General features: G+C 37.2%; 1 protein-coding gene across 2 annotated transcripts in view; it reads left to right on the forward strand.

Annotated features, from left to right (window-relative positions):
• The window catches only part of ppargc1b (peroxisome proliferator-activated receptor gamma, coactivator 1 beta), a 146,173-nt gene that overhangs the window by 72,072 nt on the left and 53,476 nt on the right, over positions 1 to 20,625 (forward strand). The gene's annotated exons all lie outside the window — the stretch shown is intronic.

Here is a 20,625-nt window from a genome sequence, read left to right on the forward strand (position 1 = left end):
TGCCATTTTACACTACGTATTATCTGTGTTCCATCATTAAGTTTCTTCAGGTTTAATAGTTTATTTGTTAAATTAGCCCATCTGGGGCTTCATTTACAAAATAGGATCACGAGAAAATAGCAGAAGAGGATCTATGTACTGATGTAGATAAAATCAGCCTAGGGAACTGACAAACTAAGCCCAGGGGACCACATTAAAGCAAGCCAGCAGATGGAAATCACAAACATAAATTGCAATTATTGGGAGATAAACATAAAGCGGATATTAGGAAGATTAGTTACTTAACTGATACTTGGAATAATTAAGAACATTTTTAGAAATGTTGCAAATATGACTGGATACTGGAGTGAACAGTATGATGTATTCGAAAGATGAGTGAAATGGTCTTAACTTCCAATTGAGTTCTCTTCCATATTTTTCTATTAGCTATCAATGTGTTAAGCATATAAAAAACTAGCAATTTTGTAAGCATTTCATCTGCACAGAAAATTTTACAAATTAAAATTAAACCAACATCTAAAACAAAGTGTAAAAAATAAGAATTCATCAAAGTGTGTTATGAAGGGGAAAGCCTGCAGTTCAAGTTGATGTTGACCTTGTTTTGCATTATGAGTTTTCAAACTGTCAGTATACATTTCACACTCATTAATTAGGTAACTTGCCCTTGAAGTGGCAACCTTAGAAAGCACACATTGGAAATTGGAAGGACTGCCCCTTGTTTCAGTACTTCCTAGAAATGTGCTTGTATTTGTTCACCTTGTTAAACATTTCCTATAGCTTAGCTGTGAATCATATGCATTGTTAATATTACTCTATTACATTATATGCTGAAATGCTTTCAGTCTAGTAACTAAATAGGAAAATGTATTTGTTTTATACGTAATGAAAGAAAATCGATACGTTTATTCCTAGATAGACCTCCAATAACCTCACAGTTGGTCAGCCTCTGGTTTCAATGAATAGCAAGAACATGGAACAGGTTACTTGTGAATGTCTAATACAGGTCTATATCCTAACCTTTTTCAGACCGACATGCACATCAAACCAGAGGGGCAATTTTTCCCCCCAAAAAATTAGTGTTAAAATTATCCTCTAGTTGACCTTCGAGCAGTGAAACAACTAGTTAGGACATGAATTGTTAATTCTGATGTCTCTCAATTACCATAATTCATTCCATCAGAAGTAAGCTATTAACACCTTCATCAATGCCAAAAGAAAATTAATTCAGCTGATTGGTAGTGGCATTGAATATATCCCTAGAAAACTAGGGATTGACCTTAATGCCTCATGTAAAATTCAAATCATTCTCTTCAAATGCATCTCTGAAATGCACCTCAGTTGTCACTGCACCAAATCATGTAATTAATTTGATGTCTGCAGTCATATTGAAGAATTACCTGTAAACAGTGAGACCATATTAAAGTTGGAAAGTGTCTCAAAGTGAAGAAAAGGTGAATAATGGATGTGGAAACTTAGTAGGAGAGACTACTTAATTGTTAGGTTTAAAGAGGATTTTTAAGGGTGCAGATTGATGGCAGGCATACTTTGTCAAGGGCGTGCCATTCCAGATGGCAGAACTGAAGGCGGGTGCCACTTCTGCTCCAAATGATTCAGACGGAAATTTAAATGGTCAGAGGCAGGACCGTGAAACATATGCAAATACAAAATTGAATCGGGTTTTCAAAAGGAATCCTGCCATCCAGTTGACTATTCACCTGTACTACGCAGACTGTAAAAGAGCTGCCTGGACAAGCAGGGAGGATTTGCATCCAAGATTATAGGCTGCTAGTTCGTTTGTCTATTAGCTTTGCAGCGTTTCTTTCTTTCAAGTTCTCTCCTTCAACTCTTCACAACCCTCAGTCTCTTTCAAACCCTACCTGTCAACATTAAAATCCATTATCTCCAACCTCCCATTACTCCAAAGCCAACAATGTGTCAGAGGAAATCATAGACCAGCCCCATAGTTCAACAATATCTTACTGCAGATTTACTTCCAGATTGTCAGGGAATGGTAGGGCATGCTGTTCCCAAGTGATGGCACCTCCCTCCTGACCATGGCAGTCATATAGTGATTGCAGATGATGTGAGTAACCATGAGGTAGAGACAGGATCCTGAATGCACTGTAGCTAATGAGCATCAAACACAGCCTTCTTTGCAGTTGCTGGCATTGTGCTTGTATCTAGACATTGTGATAGGAGGGGAAAGGTGAAGAGTTAATAGAACATAATTAGCATGACTATTCGAACAAATTTCACTTTGTCACATGTAAATAATTTGCAATATATTATTTCCAATTCACTTGTATGTATTTCTTCTTAGCTATTGATTACTCAGAAACCTAACTATAATGTCATGTCTCCTAGTTGGCACACATTAATGACTTCAGATGAATATTAAACAGAATCTTCATTGTCTCGGAGACAGATTTATTTTGTGTTTGAGGTAAGTTTTCATTGTGTGTGTATGTGTGTTTGTTTGTATGTGGGGTTTGTTTTTAGATGGTTACTGCTCTGTGGAACCTGGAGGAAGAAATGGACTCTGCAGTGACTCCATTATTTGTATTATTAAGGAGGTTGTCTGATTGCACAGGCACAATCAAATAGCTTTATGGCAAGTCAGGCTGTAGTGTTGCAGCAGGTTGTGAGCAGTACAGGGTTCTTAATGTATGCATACAAATATTTCATTTCTCCTGGGTAACTGACCCATTGCGATGAAGCTGATAGACATTTGCTTGCCTTGTGATTCTTGATAGTGAAGGTTGCAGGATCAGTGGTCATTTAGGTAAGGGCGTTGGGGCTGGCTGGCAAATGTGGTAGACATGCAAAGCAGGCACACCAATCCGGACAGTAGGAGATTTCTCATGGTAGATCCCTCAACCGTAGTGAATTCATTTATTTGCAGATTGTTGTTGGTATCCTTGGCACTCCTAATGGATGTCAGGACCATGGAGATATATTGAAGTCCTTTTCCTGATGGTCTCAGTCTGTTTAATCCCATCTGAGGAGTGTTGCTCCTCCCTGTTATCCTGATGAAGAGGTCAACCATATTGTGTCATGGCTATCCATGCAAGCCAGATATAGCGCATATTCCAGAACCCCTCTGGGCCTGTCAAGTTATTTTTAGTAAGCCTATTTAGTAGGTCTAATGATGGCTCTGATGGATGTGTGCTATTGACCCCTGCATATGGAGCAGAAGAGAAGCATGAGGTTGATTCCTAACAGACCACTGAATTATAAATAAGGATTAGAGAAGTATTAGAAGCGAAGAGACTTGAGAAACACATGGATGCATATGAAATGGCATTCTCTAATTACTTCACATTAAACCATAAAGATTGAACAAGTATTCACAGGTTTCCAACATCTGAAAGCAAAATGGACTGGTCTCAGAAAGTACTTCTCAACAAAATAAAAGACTAAGCAGCATTATAGATGGTCTTCTGATAGCAAAACAGAGACTAAGAAGAAGCAATGAAAAATTGGAATTCAGTTTTTCTAGATGGGTGAACACTGATATGTTTGATAACATTGATTGTAGTCATTTGTGCTGTAAATTGTCTTGCCTTAACCATAAGCCTAGTGACACTTGTTAGTTCCAAACTTGAGTAGAATTAACAAAACTTTGGGCATTTACTTTCAGTCATTGCAAAGAAAAATTAGCATATTTTCTGGTCATGGCTAAATACAATGATTATCTCTGGAAAATTCAGTTTAAACTTCAAGTGAAATGTAATGCATTTGAAAAGGTCAGTAACAGCTTACCTCAGTTCTGATGTGACACTTAATGTCATTTTCAGTGTTTTTGGTAAGAAACACATAATCTTTGTTGTGATGTCAAACAGACCACGATTGAAGCATTCCATTTTCAGTTGAACATAGTCCCATTGAAGGGATTGTTATGCACTGACTTAACAAAAGGTAATAACTTCTATTGGTTCTATACTCCATAAAGATAATTGAAAGTACTTATTCATTTTAAAGTACTTCAGTTTTCTTTCCTAAATTATTTTGGTGATTAAACAATTACATTAAATTCAATGTTCTCTTCCATTAGCAGTATGTTATTTTGTGTTTGATTTGTATTGCACACATTTCCTTGTGGATAATTTGATGATGGTTTACCCTGAGGGTCATTGCACCTTAGGTGAGGGGAGAGGTTGAGAAGGTGGGGTTTTAACGGCATGCAAAGACAGTGTGGGAAAAGCTGGCATGTGATGCAGAGTCATGCAAACAGTGCAGACTTGAGTTCTACTTTGTGGATAATTTAGTTCCATATAACCAGATTTTAGTCCCATATAACCAGATTTTAGTCACTTTTTCAACTCCTGTGGAATCATTGGTGGAACGGATCTTCTCAGTATGAATTACTAAGCAGGTATGAAAACATTAGAAATGAAAGCTGCAGAGAATTGCATTAGTCTTCATTTTCAACATTTTATTAATGTGATATCATAAAATATAGTACAAAATAATGTATTCAATGTTCAGAACTCTTGAGAATACTCTTACATAGGTCCTTTACATAAGAAGTATTCTCTTAATCAACTGTACATTGGACTAGAAGTTACATCAAAATAATGGTGAGGTGCATAAGTTGCACAGTAATTTCGGGAGAGGGCAGACTCAAAAGTGCAGAAGTTTCTGTTCAATACTCGCCACATCTTGTTGTCCTACCATGCAAGTGTATTGAATAGCATGGAGTTATTGTAATTGCATTGTAGATGTGCTGAGCATAGAAAGTTAGGTTTTCCTTAGTGTGATTGGTCTTGTTACCAATCAATTATCCTGGCTCTTAAAATTCACTCATAAACGTTCAGTCTCATTTCTTTGGATTTTAGTTTTATTTTAATAAAACTTCCAACAATTATTTTTTTTCTTTCCATCCATTTCCTTTTTCTCTTAATCATATTGTTCTTCCCCACCCCCCACTTCATTTCACTTTCTCTACCTGATTTGATTTTGAATTCATTGTTTTACTGGCACTTCCAGGTTCAGTTGTCTACACTTCTCAATTCTTTAAGACGATGGTTAAGATGATGTGCAGTTGTTTGTCCCATTCATACATCTTCTCAATGCCCTGTAGAGGGCGCCATGCCATTTTGCTCTTGCACTTGCAGCCTTTGCAGCGCTGAGTCTGATGGGAAATAAACAAGGACAACTTTTTTTGGTAAATTCTGGCCCATTTACATTTGGAAGTGTACCAATTCATTCAATTTAGGCTTATTTTCCTTGAAATGCTGTTTAAGAGTTTCACCTGAGGAAAAATGAATTAGTGAGATGATCTTCACTGCTGCAAATTTTGTAGATGCAGCAGACACATCCTCCATGGTGACACATCCTCTAATTTGCCATGACAGAGTTACCTTTGCCCAGTTAGGGTGTGTTCACCTCCAGTAGTTGACAGAGCCGGTTCAAAGGACAAACAGTCTACTGTTCCTAGTTCTAAAACATTCTTGTTGCTATATTTTTATCCAAAGGAAAAAGTAACTTGGTATATTTTGAATCCTTGCTCAATTTCATAAAATGGAGTTTATGCAGGTTTACACTTTCCAGGTGCCCAAAATGTTTCAATAAATATATAATCATGTCTTGCTGGTAAAAACTATAAAGTCTGAGACTTTTGCAATGAGCTCATTGTAACTTATTTTCCCACATTTCTTTGTGATAGTTTTGACTGGAAAATCAAATAAATGATGGAATAGATCCTTTATTGTCATGTGTATTCCAATACGGAATTACAGGAGTACAGTGAAAAGTTTTTAAAATGGCTGTGTTGTGCGATTTTTAACTCTGTCCACCCCAGTCCAATACCAGCATTTCCTCATCTAATTATCCAACATATTCTAAAGAATGAAATATCTGCACATTTACTCATGCCTCTATTACCTAATAGCATTATGTTGGTGCTTGAAACTGATTGGATGCAGCTCAGCGGTAAACATTTCTTTTAGAACTAACTGATTTTGTGATTTGAAATAAAACTACGAGTGGAAAGTGTACTACTCATGGTTTATTTTGCCTGCTCTAAAATTATCAAATGACTTTTCTAGCTAAGATTAATTGTGATGCACTGGAAAGTTTTCATCTCCATCACTGAACATGGAAGTGCATTATAAATGTTGATTATTCTTTATTTGATGGTATCCATGCTGATATTGATCATAAATTCATCTGAAACAGTGCCAGTGTTCCCTACTCCCTTGTCTTAACTTGAAATATAGCCCTGAATTTGTTTCTTTCCTTTTTTTAATAGATGTAATGTTTCCTAGCTGTTGTTGCCTTTTAAGCCAATAAAGATCTCCAGTTTTTCTAGACTTCCATCAGCTCAAACCTCAGGGGATTATCTTCTTGGATTTCTTCACTGATGTAAATATTTCATGGTGATCTAAATTGAATACAATACTCAAAGTGCATACAGATCAGACAACTGCACAATTTTAGCATAACCCCTGTGACTTATTCTCTATTCTTTCATCTGTATAGCTCAACACAGTATTTGCTTTGATAATTAGCATTCCATTATGACTTAATGTTGTATGTGTATTTCAGTCTCACATTTAACTATTTCCATACTAGTAGTTGTATTTCCAACATTTTTTTGTTCATTCCAGATTCAACTCTTTGGTTTCTTCCTTTTTTGTTCTTTGCCATTTGGGGTTTTCAGAGGTTCCTTAAATGTGTTCTTCAAGACCCACTCCATTCCCCAAGACCACTGACATCAATGCAAAAGAACAGAGGTCTCAGCTCTTAGAGAAATGATTGTCATCCCTACATCATCCCCCTCTTAATAAAGTCTGTATTAGCTTATTCAGTCACTTTTTCTTATCTAATATTTTCAGGTTTTGCATTGAACTCCTTCTTTCAAAAAAAAACTTATTTTGGATAGAAATCTTCATGTTTTTAGAACCGAAAAAGTTCAGGCCAAAAGAATTCTAAGAAGTTCATGCCAATGGACTCCAAACAAAGAAAAAGAACATTTTAGCAGTCCAAGGGAAAGTAACTGGAAAGTGTTTGTATGTAAAGATTTAAAATCTGAGAAAAGTGATATTTTTCTGGAATTGAATCTCTGCAGGAAATGGTGTTGGGAAATAAGTTAAAACGTTGTTTGATGTTTGTGTTAAGACCTTTCTCACCACTACAATAATCAATCTTTGTTTATTTCTTTTAAGTAATGTATTTGTGTTCTGTTGCCAAAGCATATTTTCAACTTTGTGTGAATATGTTATAGAGACTTATCATCATGTTAACTAACTGCAGAAATGTAAGTTAAAATTTCATCAGGCCAGGTTTCATTCTGAGATCTGGTTGTCAAACATGATTAATGGGTGGGATCATCACACTTCCTCAAAATATCATCAAGCAGGCAGTAGCAGTCCTCTCCAAAGCCATATTGCCGCTAGTTACTGTTTATCAATGTACACATTTTTCCAAAGCTAGCTTAAAGTAATGAATTCCATTATTGTTTCTAGGTCTGAGGTAATTTAGTGGTTTCTGCAGTATTCCAGATGGTCGCTGGAAAAAAAACACATTTTATCAAAGCTGTTTACCTTCCACTTTTAGGATACTTCACAAGAATAACAATTCCAGGAAAAAAACCATTGGTATTGCACAAGAGAACAGTGCTGATTGATTGGCAAGTAGACTCTGGTAGAGGTATTGCCATGGATAGTATATCTGTTGATGCTAATTGACATTTGATAACGGGCTTTGTTTGAATTTTAAATGAAGCAGTTTGACATTGATTTATCAGGGCCTTGCCCTGAGAAATGAACCAGTGAATGGCTGTCAACTATTTTGTTGAATTGAAACAGGTGCAATGCATATACAAATCCTTTCTTTTGCAAAGAACACGGCCCTGTGTATTGATATTTGTCACTTTCAGTACAAGCAAATGCACCAGATTGCCAACCTGACTGGCATTCTTAAATTGGTTGTTAGCACAATTCCTTACACATTCAGAATTATCCAGCAAATGCCATCCATCTACAGAATCACATCTAATTTTGGGCGTTTGTTGCAAGTGCAAATTGGTTGGGTATAATCAGAAGCTGTGCCAGTCTTTGGGACTTATGACCTACATCCCTGGCATCACACCAGCACTGAAATTTGAACAATAGGTGAAGTTAGCTGTCTGACACTGCCTCTACGCAGTGACAAGACGTGGTGTTCTCCACTAACAGGATACTGCCTTGAAATCAATGAGAAGTTATGTTGGTCATGCAAATGGGTAATTTGGTAGCTCAGAACTTGTACCATATGACTATATTCTAGATCAGTTTGTTCCTTTTCTGACCAAAGTGTATTATCTGAAGAATTATTATCTGGATTATAAACATAAACAGTTTTGTAAATGATAGCTGAAGTTCCAACTATATAATCCCTTACACATGCAAATGTTTTGAAAGTTAGTATGTCAAGTATTTCCTTCCTTGATTTTCAACACTTGTATTCCTTTATTGATCAAACAGCTGGCTAGGTACAAGATGGAAATAAAGATGGCTTTTATTTATGCTGATGGTCCAGAGTAATGCTTTGGTCATTGTTGATGTAGACAAGTAGATTGCCAGCATCTCATTACTTAGTCCATTAGGATACTATCAAAATGTATTTCCTGACACATTTCTTTTCAGTAAGCAAGGACCATCCAACTACAGGCTGTGCTTCACACACGATAAACTTGGAGGTGCAATGCCACTGCTTGAGTGTTACAATTTCAACTCAGATTTCAAAATAGGTGCTGATGTTTATATGATGTGGAGGTGCCGGTGTTGGACTAGTTTGGACAAGGTCAAAAATCACATGACACCACGTTATAGTCCAACAGGTTTATTTGAAAACATGAGCTTTTGCAGCCCCACTCCTTCTAACACTAACACCTGTAGATGGAGTGAGGCTCTGAAAGCTTGATTTGAAATCAATCTGTTGGACTATAACCTGGTATCGTGTGATTTTTGACCTGATGCTTACAGACAAGTTGCATAAATACCATAACATTCATATGAATGTTCATAATGTATCCTTTTTATTTTTATGATTGAAAGAATTGTCTATTTCAATATATTTCAGAAGCTTATTTGTCTCCTACTCAGCCAAAAATGATCAAGCACAAGAACAAAAAACAATAATTTTTGTAAAGATGTGATTCTGTCAAGCAGTTGTATTTATCTGCTTTAATGCGGATTCAGTGGTGACATTCCAAATTCCAACATTTTTTTAAAAAATTCAGCTGTCAGCAATGCTATATTTTTCATACATGCTGACATCCAAAAATGCCATAGCAATTAACCTCACTGGAAAATCTATGAGGCTATTAAATTTGTTCCTTTTATTTGGGAAGGCCATGACAGTGGTTAATTAAATTTAGACAAGCAGATGAGAGCAGTTTGCTTATGTTTGCAAATTTGTGTATACACCAACATCCTTGTTCATTTACCGGGAGCATTTTTATATGTAGAAAGGATGCGTAGCATACAAATCACTGACACAAATTTTTTGGCATGTCCTGTGATTAAATCAGAATACATTGTCATTCACTTGTATTGATACATAGCTGCCCAGTATAATTCTGAAGCATGCTGCAGATCAGTTGGATAAGTCGACCCGATGTTAGTGAGCTTGCCCCATCTGTTGTGTTCTCCTTTTATAAGAAGATCAGGCCACATGGCAGTAGGATGGGCCTGTATTGTGCATCCAGCTCATGGCTTAAACAGCATCGCAGAGGGTAACTAGCATACTTTTGTACTTCATATTAATATTTGTGAGGGAACCTACTGCTCTGTCTTTTATCTTTCAATATTTGTCAAAGATGTTTTAAATATGATGCACTTTCAAAAATAATTCTTTAAATTTAGATGAAGTTCAAACTTGGCTCCAGTTCTGAAGTGAAGCCCATAATAGGTTAATATTTGATTTTTTAAATCAGAAATGTCATCATGTATAGATATCTTTTCTAAAAATTATGAAATCAATACACTAATTTGTTTGAATACTTGCTAATAATATGGTGTTCAACTATATTACACTAACAGGTTGGAAAAAATGTTCAATCAAATCAAAATGCTGCTCAGTGATGCAACATTTAATTAAACCAGGTTTTGTGGTCAGTGCCAAAAAAATGGTGTTCACTGGATGTTACTTTTTACAGTGGATTAAGCTTCCTCGCATAGGCATTGAGTGGCAACCAATAATTAGTGTAGATTCTTATCAATATGAATTGCAGCATCTTCACAATTGTTTTGTAGAATGAGTACTGCCATATCTCTTCGACTCATCAGACTGAAGCAGAGACACAGCATCCTGATCTGTTAGTGAAAAAAGATGGACATCTTGGGTGTGGTGGAATCTGGGAGGCTGGAATTGAGGGAAAGTCAGAGGCCTTTCAGTGGCAATTGAAGATCCTGGAGAGTGTGGAGGTCTTTTGGTGGGATGGAGTTTTGAAGGTGTGAAGGAGAGCTGGAGGCGAACTTGGGTGGATCGGAGGCCTTGTGATGGCCAGTGCAAGGAAACTGTTCAGCCAGACGCATTGGATCAAGGAGGTAGGTCTAAAGGCTTTTAGCTCTTGGATCCAATGAGAATTTTTAAACTTTACTAATCACAGTTAAAATTGAAAAGCTGAACATAACAAGGCATTGCATTTTAAGAGCCACTTTGCCATCTCACTGCCTGCCTACCTTTTCTGCTTCCATTGAAGATTTGAGTGGATATGTTGGAATTAGGTATGGATCAGTTTTATGATTTTTAAAGACTTAAACACCCAAACCACTGCTATGACCCCCTTTGCAGAAACCAGGAAGGCTTGTTAGTTTGGTTAAACTGGTTGTGTTAAGTAATGCAGTAAACATTAGTTTCCAATATTTACTCCAGTAGTGACAAATTTCCATTTTACATTGAATCTAAGACATGTTCATTTATAATAAATTCAAATTGCTGGTTATTTGACAATAAAGAGTATGTTAGCATATGTTGTGGTTCTGTTCGCCGAGCTGGAAATTTTTGTTGCAAACGTTTCGTCCCATGTCTAGGTGACATCCTCAGTGCTTGGGAGCCTCCTGTGAAGCGCTTCTGTGGTGTTTCCTCCGGCATTTATAGTAGCCTGTCCCTGCCGCTCCCGGTTGTCAGTTTCAGCTGTCCGCTGTAGTGGCCGGTATATTGGGTCCAGGTCGATGTGTTTATTGATGGAGTTTGTGGATGAGTGCCATGCTTCTAGGAATTCCCTGGCTGTTCTTTGTTTGGCTTGCCCTATAATGGTAGTGTTGTCCCAGTCGAATTCATGTTGCTTGTTGTCTGCGTGTGTGGCTACTAAGGATAGCTGGTCGTGGCATTTCGTGGCTAGTTGATGTTCATGGATGCGGATCGTTAGCTGTCTTCCTGTTTGTCCTATATAGTGTTTTGTGCAGTCCTTGCATGGGATTTTGTACACTACGTTAGTTTTGCTCATGCTGGGTATCGGGTCCTTCGTTCTGGTGAGTTGTTGTCTGAGGGTGGCTGTTGGCTTATGTGCTGTTATAAGTCCTAGTGGTCGCAGTAGTCTGGCTGTCAGTTCTGAAATGCTCCTGATATATGGTAGTGTGGCTAGTCCTTTGGGTTGCAGCATGTCCTCCTTCCGTTGTCTTTCTCTTAGGCATCTGTTGATGTTAGCATATGATGTATTTTGTTTTAACGCTAAGAACATACTTAAGGTCTGGTACTGTATAACAGTTTGGTTTGTAAGGTGGCTTGAGACAGCAGCCTGTAATATGTAGCCTGTGAATCTGCCATGATTTCAGTTTAATCTTGGACTGTAGCTTTATAATCATTCATCTTTTCATCAGGGTGCGTGGCGCTACAGAAAGTACCCACAGACTATTTCTGCCTCTGTTCAAATAAGCAATTCCCCAGTAGAAAAGAGAAACATGTTTCTTTGAGAAAGTTTTGTCATATCAGAAGCATAATGACAAATGACTAATAATTTCATAATATGGCTTAAAGATTTGGAGGCAATCCAGAGAAGGTTCACAAGTTCAATTCTGGGAATGACAGTATATTTTTCTGAGAAGAGGCTAAGCAGGTTGGGCTAGTCCTCATTGGAATTCGGAAGAATGGTGGAAACATTGTTGAAACATATATAACTTTCCAGTGTAGATACAGAGAGATTATTTCCCTTGTATGAGAATCTATAATCTCAGATTAATGGGTCACCCATTTAAGTCGGAGATGAGAAGGTATTGTTTTCTCTTGGAGGATAGCAAATCTGATTTTTAAAAAATTCAGATAACTGTCGAGGCTGGGATAGATTTTTAATCTGCAAGGGAATCAAGGATTGTGGGGATAAAGCAGGAAATTGGAGTTACAGAATATCAGATCAGTCATTGTTTTATTGAATAGTGGAGCAAACTTAATAGGCTGAGTGGCCTAGTTTTCCTACTATGTCTTATGGTCTTGTGGTATTGCTATTCACTTTATGATTAAAAACTGAAAGCATCTCATTAATAAAATAATTACCAAATAAAACACAACCACACATGCTATCTTCTGCATAATCCTGACAAATTCAGAGGGAATCTCAACAAATTAGTAATGCCACATTATGCAGCATTACAGCTTTTAAACCATACCTGTAAGATAATGCTCTTGTTCTGTCATATCTGAAATACAGTATTTTTGCTCTATTTAGCTTTATAAGTGTCAAGTAGAATATTAAATATGTAACATGATTATTAAACATTTTGGAATTATTAGCCCATCTAAAACTTTTCTTTTATGTAAGTTGACTGGAAAGTGTAATTAAAATACTTCAGACAAATCAAAGTTCAAAAATTGGATCACTTTAAAGACTTAGATAATACTTTATGGGTCACAAAGATGGGATAAGCTGTTAACTTTCTGGCTAAATGGATGATACTGTGGTTTATAACTTAACTTTTCCTCTGTGATATGGCCTCTCCTACTGTGTTAATTTTGTTTTTATGTCTGAACCATTAACTCTGGGATTTTGCTTCTCCAGGCCAATTATATTGAACAGTGGGCTCATGATGTTTTGAGTGAAGGAAATCCAAGGAAGTTGTTTTTTTTTTAATTCATTGGTTGGGTTTCTTGGCAATTTACTGAGAAGTTTTGTGAATTTGCAAGCCTGTGAATGGCAGCAGTCCAAAAAGCATTGTGTGTGTACAACTATTGAGCATTCATTGCTCGATAGACGAAGTGGTTCTTTTGAGAAACTGGCAGCAAATGAGGCAGCAATTTAAAATAATTCCCTTAGCTTTTATTGGTATTTTGATGTCTGTTTAAAGTGTCTAGCGATAAGGGCCTCCACTCGCTTCATCTGTTGGTTCAGACTGAAATTTGAGTTCCAGTTGTATCTGCAAAGTGTTACAAGGTTTGCAAGTGTTTAAGTGAATTTTGTTTCTTAATTGCACTATTTGAGCTAGGTGTTATCATCTTCATGTGACACTGTTGCAATTGTACAGTATATTAGTAACATGTATTTTCCATAGCTCTGAGGCATCACATTAACTTTGATAATATATATGGAGTTCAAAATATGGATCAACTTCTGAGCTGTGCAGTAAAATGTCTGACTGTACTTTCAACCCATAAAGGTTTTGCAATAATTCCAAAGATTGCAAGTGTTTTTTTACATTTATCTTCAGTGGAAACACAAAGCAGAGAAATTGGATTAGGAAAAAAAGATAGAAACAATTCAATTACTAAATGTATCTTTTTTGCCATTTTAAAGCCTTACTTAGAGTTTATAATTATTTTCTCAAGTATGTTAATTAGAAGGATTAGAGAAATGATCATATGTTTATTAAACTGCATGAGGAGGTGAAGTAACTCCACTGAGGCCAGTATCCTGTCACCATGACACCCTCTATTTATATATGGAGAGTCCTTGATCCTGATCCAGCTCCTTCAGAGCCAGTTCTGGGACTGAAAAGGATATCGGAGACTCTTGTGCTCACCTGTCAGCCAGGGCTGTCTGATGGAGGCTGCTATTCTGGTCCAATCACAGAACTCATTCTATGAGGTTCACCTGGCTGACCTCATTATAATCATTACAGAGGAACACAGGAACCTTTGAATGAAACCAAACAAAGCAGATCCCTCCTTTAACTAAAGTTGCAGCAGTCAACTTTTACCCTTCAAATTGTATTATATCTGCTAAACGTATATTGTGTGAATTACCAAGTGGGAGAATACAGTGGAATACTAAGGAAATTAAAGATAACAAAGGACAGGCCATCTGTTATTAGGATATTTCTAAACAGGAGAGTCGAAAGCCTGACTTGTTTTTGTATGTAAACTTTTTAGCATGGTCACTGTAGAGGTCCCTGAAATCTGCATCACAGTACTTCTGGCCTATCAGTGTTCAGTCTCAGTGATCTGGTATCCAGTTGTTTGTTGTTGTTTTACTTGTGCTTGCATTATCATAATATTCTCACTATTTCAATGATGAGAATCATGGAACATTCCATTTGTTTGATTACCAGCTTTATTGAAGAGTTAATGTAAAAGTACACCTCATTGTAAGATTGTTTTTCTACTGATGATGCACAGTCATTTTCTAGCATAGTTAAAATAAAGATCAACATTAAATTGTTATCACAGTGTTTTTGATAAAGGTGGCAGCTGCTGTGAAAGTTATTGTCGCAGCAGCAACATGCATTCCTGCTGCATTGGGAAAACGGTGTGACCCTGGCTTAGAAATGAAATGCAGAGTTGATTGGTCATGGAGCTAGAACCTGTTGGTGGAAAAGTACAAAAATAGCACAGGGAAAATGGATGTGTGAAACAAAAATATAAACTGGGTTGATGGATGACAATATTTTGTTTTAGCCAGCAATCAAAAATAACAGTTATTAAACCATGAGAAAGAGCCAATTGTTAGAAACATTTAACAATAAAATCGTGAGGAGCATGGATAGGATAAATAGACAAGGTCTTTTCCCTGGGCTGGGGGAGTCCGAAATAGAGAGCATAGATTTAGGGTAAGAGGGGAAAGATTTAAAGGGACCTAAAGGGCACCTTTTCCATGCAAAGGATGGTGCATGTATGGAATGAGCTGCCAGAGGAAATGGCGGAGGCTGGTACAATTGCAATATTTAAAATACATCTGGATAGGTACATGAATAAGATGTGTTTGGAGAGATATAGGCCTGGTGCTGGCAAATGGGGCTGGATTAATTTAGGATATCTGGTTGGCATGGGCGAGTTGGACCGAAGGGTCTCTTTCTGTGCTGTACATCTCTATGACTCTATGTGGATAGAAGCAGGAATCCAGAAAGGTTGTTAAATCACAGCAGTAGGTCTAATAGGTATTAGTGAGAGATGTTAATGTTTGGATAGTGCTGTGGTACTGTATAAATAAATAGTAACAAATCGACTAGTAAATAGGCAAATGTTGGTGACAGGAATAGTACCCAGTAATATTTATTAATTGTTTCATATGTAACCAATGACTTTGAAACACTGTATGCAAGGGAACATAAGATTATATGGAATAGATGCAGCAGTGAGTTATATGGCTTATAAATAAGATCATGGTTGATCTACAACAACTCCAACTTACCACTCTCTCTCAATTATCCCTCAATTCTCTCAGTGCCCAAAACTCTATCAATTTCCATCTTGAACATACTCATCTACTCAGTGTTCTCAGGGCTTTGGGGAAAGGGAATGTGAGAATAATTCCTAAAGATCCACGTTTTATCTGAGTTGAGAGCATTCTCTTCGTTTCAGTTCTAACTGGCGAAGCCCTCACCAGCTAGCCAGGAGAAACAGGTTGTAAGCTAGAATCTTATTTGTTTCATTGAAATCAACACAGCATTTTAAACCTCTGAGAGTACAAGCTCATTCTACTCCATCCCTGTTCATACAACAAACCTCTCATCCTAGGAATCAATCTAGTGAGCCATAGTTCCATCCCCGTGAAGGAAATGTTTCCTTGCTCAGGTGAGCAGACAAAGATGTGTACAGCACAGATGTGATCCAGCTAAAATACATTATAATTGCAGTTAAAAAAATTGCAACAATATTGCACCTGTCATGATGACAAGACATCCCAAAACATCTTATAGTCAGTGAGATACTTTTTGAACTGTGATTACATGAAATGTAGGAAAGACTAGAGAATCTGCACATAACACAAATGTGGTAATGACCAGATGTGGGAATGATTCCTGAAGAAGGGCTCATGCCCGAAACGTCGATTCTCCTGCTCCTTGGATGCTGCCTCGATTCTCCTGCTCCTTGGATGCTGCCTGACCTGCTGCGCTTTTCCAGCAACACATTTTTGGCAATGACCAGATGTAACCTATTTTTGTGATGTTATTTGAGGATACACCCTTTTAGGAGAGTGAGAATAACTCCCCTCCTTTTCTTTGAAACAGAATCATGCAATCTCCACCTGAGTGGGTAAACAAGACCTTGGTTTAAATACTCAATTAAAATTCACCATCTTCAACAGTTAGCATTTCTTCATTGATGTATCAGCCTTGATTTGTGGGTGTGTGTCCTTGGAATGGCATTTGAACCCCTAACTTTCAGACTGAGTGCATGAGTAGGATCAAGTGAGCCAGCGGCTGACATAGCTGACGAAGACCTCCATGCCTCCAAGACCTCCATCTTAGAATAAAGACCAGCATACTGTTTACTTTCCTAATTCTTTGGTACACCAACATGTTAATTTTATTATCAGTGCCAAACATCTACTGCATCCTCCTTTCACCATTCCATTTTGCATATTTTTATAAAAGTTAGACTGTTTTCAGTGCTATTGATTGGACATGTTGGATCTATCTGTTATATTATTTCAGAGTAAGTTAGGTATGAAGAGTCTAAATAAAATAGATAAGGAGAATTAAATAAATAAGGAGAAACCTCCTATTGGTTGAAGGCCAATAACCAGACTACACAAATACAAGGTGATCGGCAAAACATGTAACCATGACAAGAGAGTATACTTTTCAGTCACAAGGATTTCAAAAGCACTATCTAAGAGTTGTGAAGACAAATTCAGTTCTGGCCTTTGCAGTAACCTTAAAGCAGGATCTGAAGAGGAATAATTGGCACGGCTGTGTGGAAAAGGTAAGGAATTGACCCTAAGTGCATGGCCTCCTGTGCTCTGCATGATCCTGACCATTACCATCTGCACATGTAAATGTGTATCCAGAATTCCACCTCACTTACTATTATATTAAAGTCTGTTCCCAAGTGCAAATTTATCATCATTCCACCACACACGGGGAGCAATGTGAAAAGTATTCTCGATGCTTATGTTAAATCGTGCAATTATTTCAGACTTTGGGATACCATTAGATCATGTGATGGCAGCAGATGTTTATGAATGAAGCTAAAATGTTCTAATAAAATACACTTACCTGAGCACGTTGATTAGGAAAATATCTATAATGAAATACATGCTAAATTCAATCAAGAAAAATCAACCTGAATTAGTGCCTGAAAGAGAGAAAACAACTGAGTGAAGGAAATGGCTCCCAGCACAGCAGTGAATGTGTAGCTACAGCTCAGACTGACGTTGGAGACCAATGATGTTTTGGAGGAATTTGAGAAATTTTAAGACTATCGACACATAAGGCTATGAGTAGCCAAATGATGTGACTGGCTACTGATATGACTAGTTGATCAATAAAGAAGATGGCAAAGGTGTTATCAGAAGCAGAGAAATCAAAACATACTCTGGAGGATAATGTCTTGTACCATCAAGCTGAAGTTTGATGCTGGAGCACTGAATTATATCATCCCAATTATACTGAACAAAATTTTGCATGAACATTTGAAGAGAATGTTTATCCAATGTAAAATGATGCCTGTTAGAACTATATTTGATAGCTGAGAAACACCCAAATCAGAGGGACGCACAAAGCGAAAAGGAATTGACTGTATATTGCAGATCACTGCAACAGTTGTACTTTGATGGATTTGAACTTCACAAAAAGCTGCAGCTGTAAGCCATAGAAAGATGGAGGTGGCACTGAGGATTGAAGGTTGAAACTATTGAAAAACATCCTCCAATCAAAGGCAAGAAAGATCAGGTCCAAGTGCTTCCCTTGAGAGCAGCTATCCCTTGATTTGAGAATGATGTCTATGCAATCACCTATGACATCTTGTAATGAACAAGCCAATTTTTTGACAGTCAAATCTTTGGATACATGAAGATAGGATGTCCATGAGGTTATGTAATGCAGAGTGAAGGTTTAGCTTCCCTTTTTTCCCCTTCTTCTATCATTAAAATGTGGCCCTTGATGCCTGTGCATGACTTTTTTAAACATAGGTACTTGAAATGTCTTCGCTGTCCACACATTCTTGGTGGCATTGTGTTCGGATGTCACGGGTAAGATGATTGGTATCACCTTAACTCTGAACCTGCCTTTTGTCTTTGCAGCCAGTGATATTTGTGGTCATCCATGAGCTGTTCTGCTGTTGTGGAATTTACTTTTTCAAAACAAGATGTCCTGCCAAGAATGGTAACACCTGCAGCAAGGAGTTTCTGGTGGCTTTGCTCAGGTTGTTCTAAGAATCGTTGATGTTGTTGAAAATCTTGTGCTTTTCAATATGACCATCTACAAAGAGAGAAAGCTGCAAGAAACAAGTTTGTCATACTACAACAGAGAAACCTGTCACTCTGTGAGTGAAGAAGCAGAAGTGTTAATGGAATTTGCATCCAAAAACTCTTAACATCAGCTGAGGTCAACTGTGCTGAAATAGAAAGAGAGTTTTTGTCTTTGGTGCATAGATTCAAGCAAATGTTCAAGAAAGTTCATTGGAAAGAATAATAGTCATCCAATAGAGAAGTCTTTAAAGAAAATGCTGTGTCAAGCACTGGCAATAGTGCAGTGGTTACTCTTGAGGTTTCACAGTATGATTTCCTTCTAGGAAGCAGAAATAGCACTAACAGGTGTCATATTGCATCTGAGGTCTCATGAGAAACATGAGATTAAACATCTAGGTATAAAGATCTGTCATCTAGTGAACATAACACCACTGAAACAGAGTCAAATTATAAATGAGACTGGAAAGACAAAGAGCTGCAAATGCTCTCTCAGCAACTGATCCAGAGATGGTTTGGTGAGTTACAGCAAATACAGCCAACAGTACATCAGTATTGGTCTATCAGAAATGCCATCTCATTAGAAGATAGAGTTCTGCTGGCAAGATCTAGAATCATTGGACCCAAAATAAACAGAATCTCCAGAAAATACTGTTTTGTCCAAGTGAAGAGGGTGATTCGATTCCCCTCTCTTTATCCTCTTCTTGTTTGGGCGTGGCAATTGTTAAAAATGTTTTGGCATGTATCTATTGCACTTCAGTTGAAATGTAGTTTCCTAGAAAATGAAGGAGCCAATTACCAAGTTTTACTTGAGTGAAAGAAAAAAGAATTCTTCTATCTACTTGAATAAAAACAGTAAAAATGCATACACACACTCTCAGACACAGGTGAAAAGTTTAAAAACTGGAGTTTCTGGAGTGCTACAAGCAAGTAGAACAAAGTTTGTCCAATTACAAAGTCTTTAGAATCCTTGAGGTATTGAATTCTTCATCTCATTCCTTTGGAATCTATAGGTACCTTTGAGCTTTTGCAGAATGGTTATGATCCTGGTTTGCTTTAATGCCGATTGTTGTATTCTGACATGATGAGGAAAGCAGACGGCGAGAGAGAGTTCCAGCTCACAAATTCACAAATTCACTTTCCATCTCTTTGTTCAGCTGTTCAGAAGCAACTATTAAAATATAATTCAGTGTGTATTATAGAATCTAGCTCAATTTGTCTTTCCAAGCTGGCTAACTGGCAAGTGAGCCTTTCATTGCAATTGAAATTACCCTACAAGTGTGAATTAAACAAATGTGAATTTCTTCATATGACTGAATTGCCTCATTTTTATGGCTTTAGATAAAAAGGGTAAATTAAATACAGCTACATTCATTACACATGTATATCATGAAACTTGAATGAATCTGTGGTTGGGTGATCACTGCAGTCATTTTTGGTTCATGTTTCTACCATTTTTTAAAAATTGTTTTTGTCCCTGGAAGTTTTTATGTTTAACAATCAAATGATGGAAATATAAAATTTAATAGTGCCACGGCAATAATAATACATGAATCTCACATGGAAAGTGAGAAGAGTAAGCTCAGAGCCAGATCAGCTGTGCCTTGGATAAGCCTTTAAAAAGCCATTGAAAGAATGGTATCTGAGTGTGTGGTTTGCTAGAGGTGATGACTACTGAGGTAGCATCCAAATCATAGAATGTGGGTACAGTAGGAGCCACCTTATTTCTACAGTTTTGAGCAGTACATTAAGCATTACAACAGTACAATGTCTGTTTGCTGAGCAAGGAATTCTTAAAATAGTAATATGTGATAATTATACTCAATTCATACCCACGAAATTTAATGATAGATTTAACATCATAACTTCATCCCACATTGCACAAGTGCACACTATTTCTTCGAAAGCCATGGACCACGTTAAACACAGAGATGATAAAAGACCTTGCTTTATTATTCCTCCGAATTATGATTATGAAGATTAAAATTAAATTACCTGCAGAGCTACTTAATATGGGAGGTGTATGACAACTTTACCAAGTACTGTAAGACAAGTAACCAAGAGGAATTAAGCATCAA

The sequence above is a fragment of the Chiloscyllium plagiosum genome, chromosome 14 (assembly GCF_004010195.1).
Source record: "Chiloscyllium plagiosum isolate BGI_BamShark_2017 chromosome 14, ASM401019v2, whole genome shotgun sequence".
NCBI lineage: Eukaryota > Metazoa > Chordata > Chondrichthyes > Orectolobiformes > Hemiscylliidae > Chiloscyllium > Chiloscyllium plagiosum.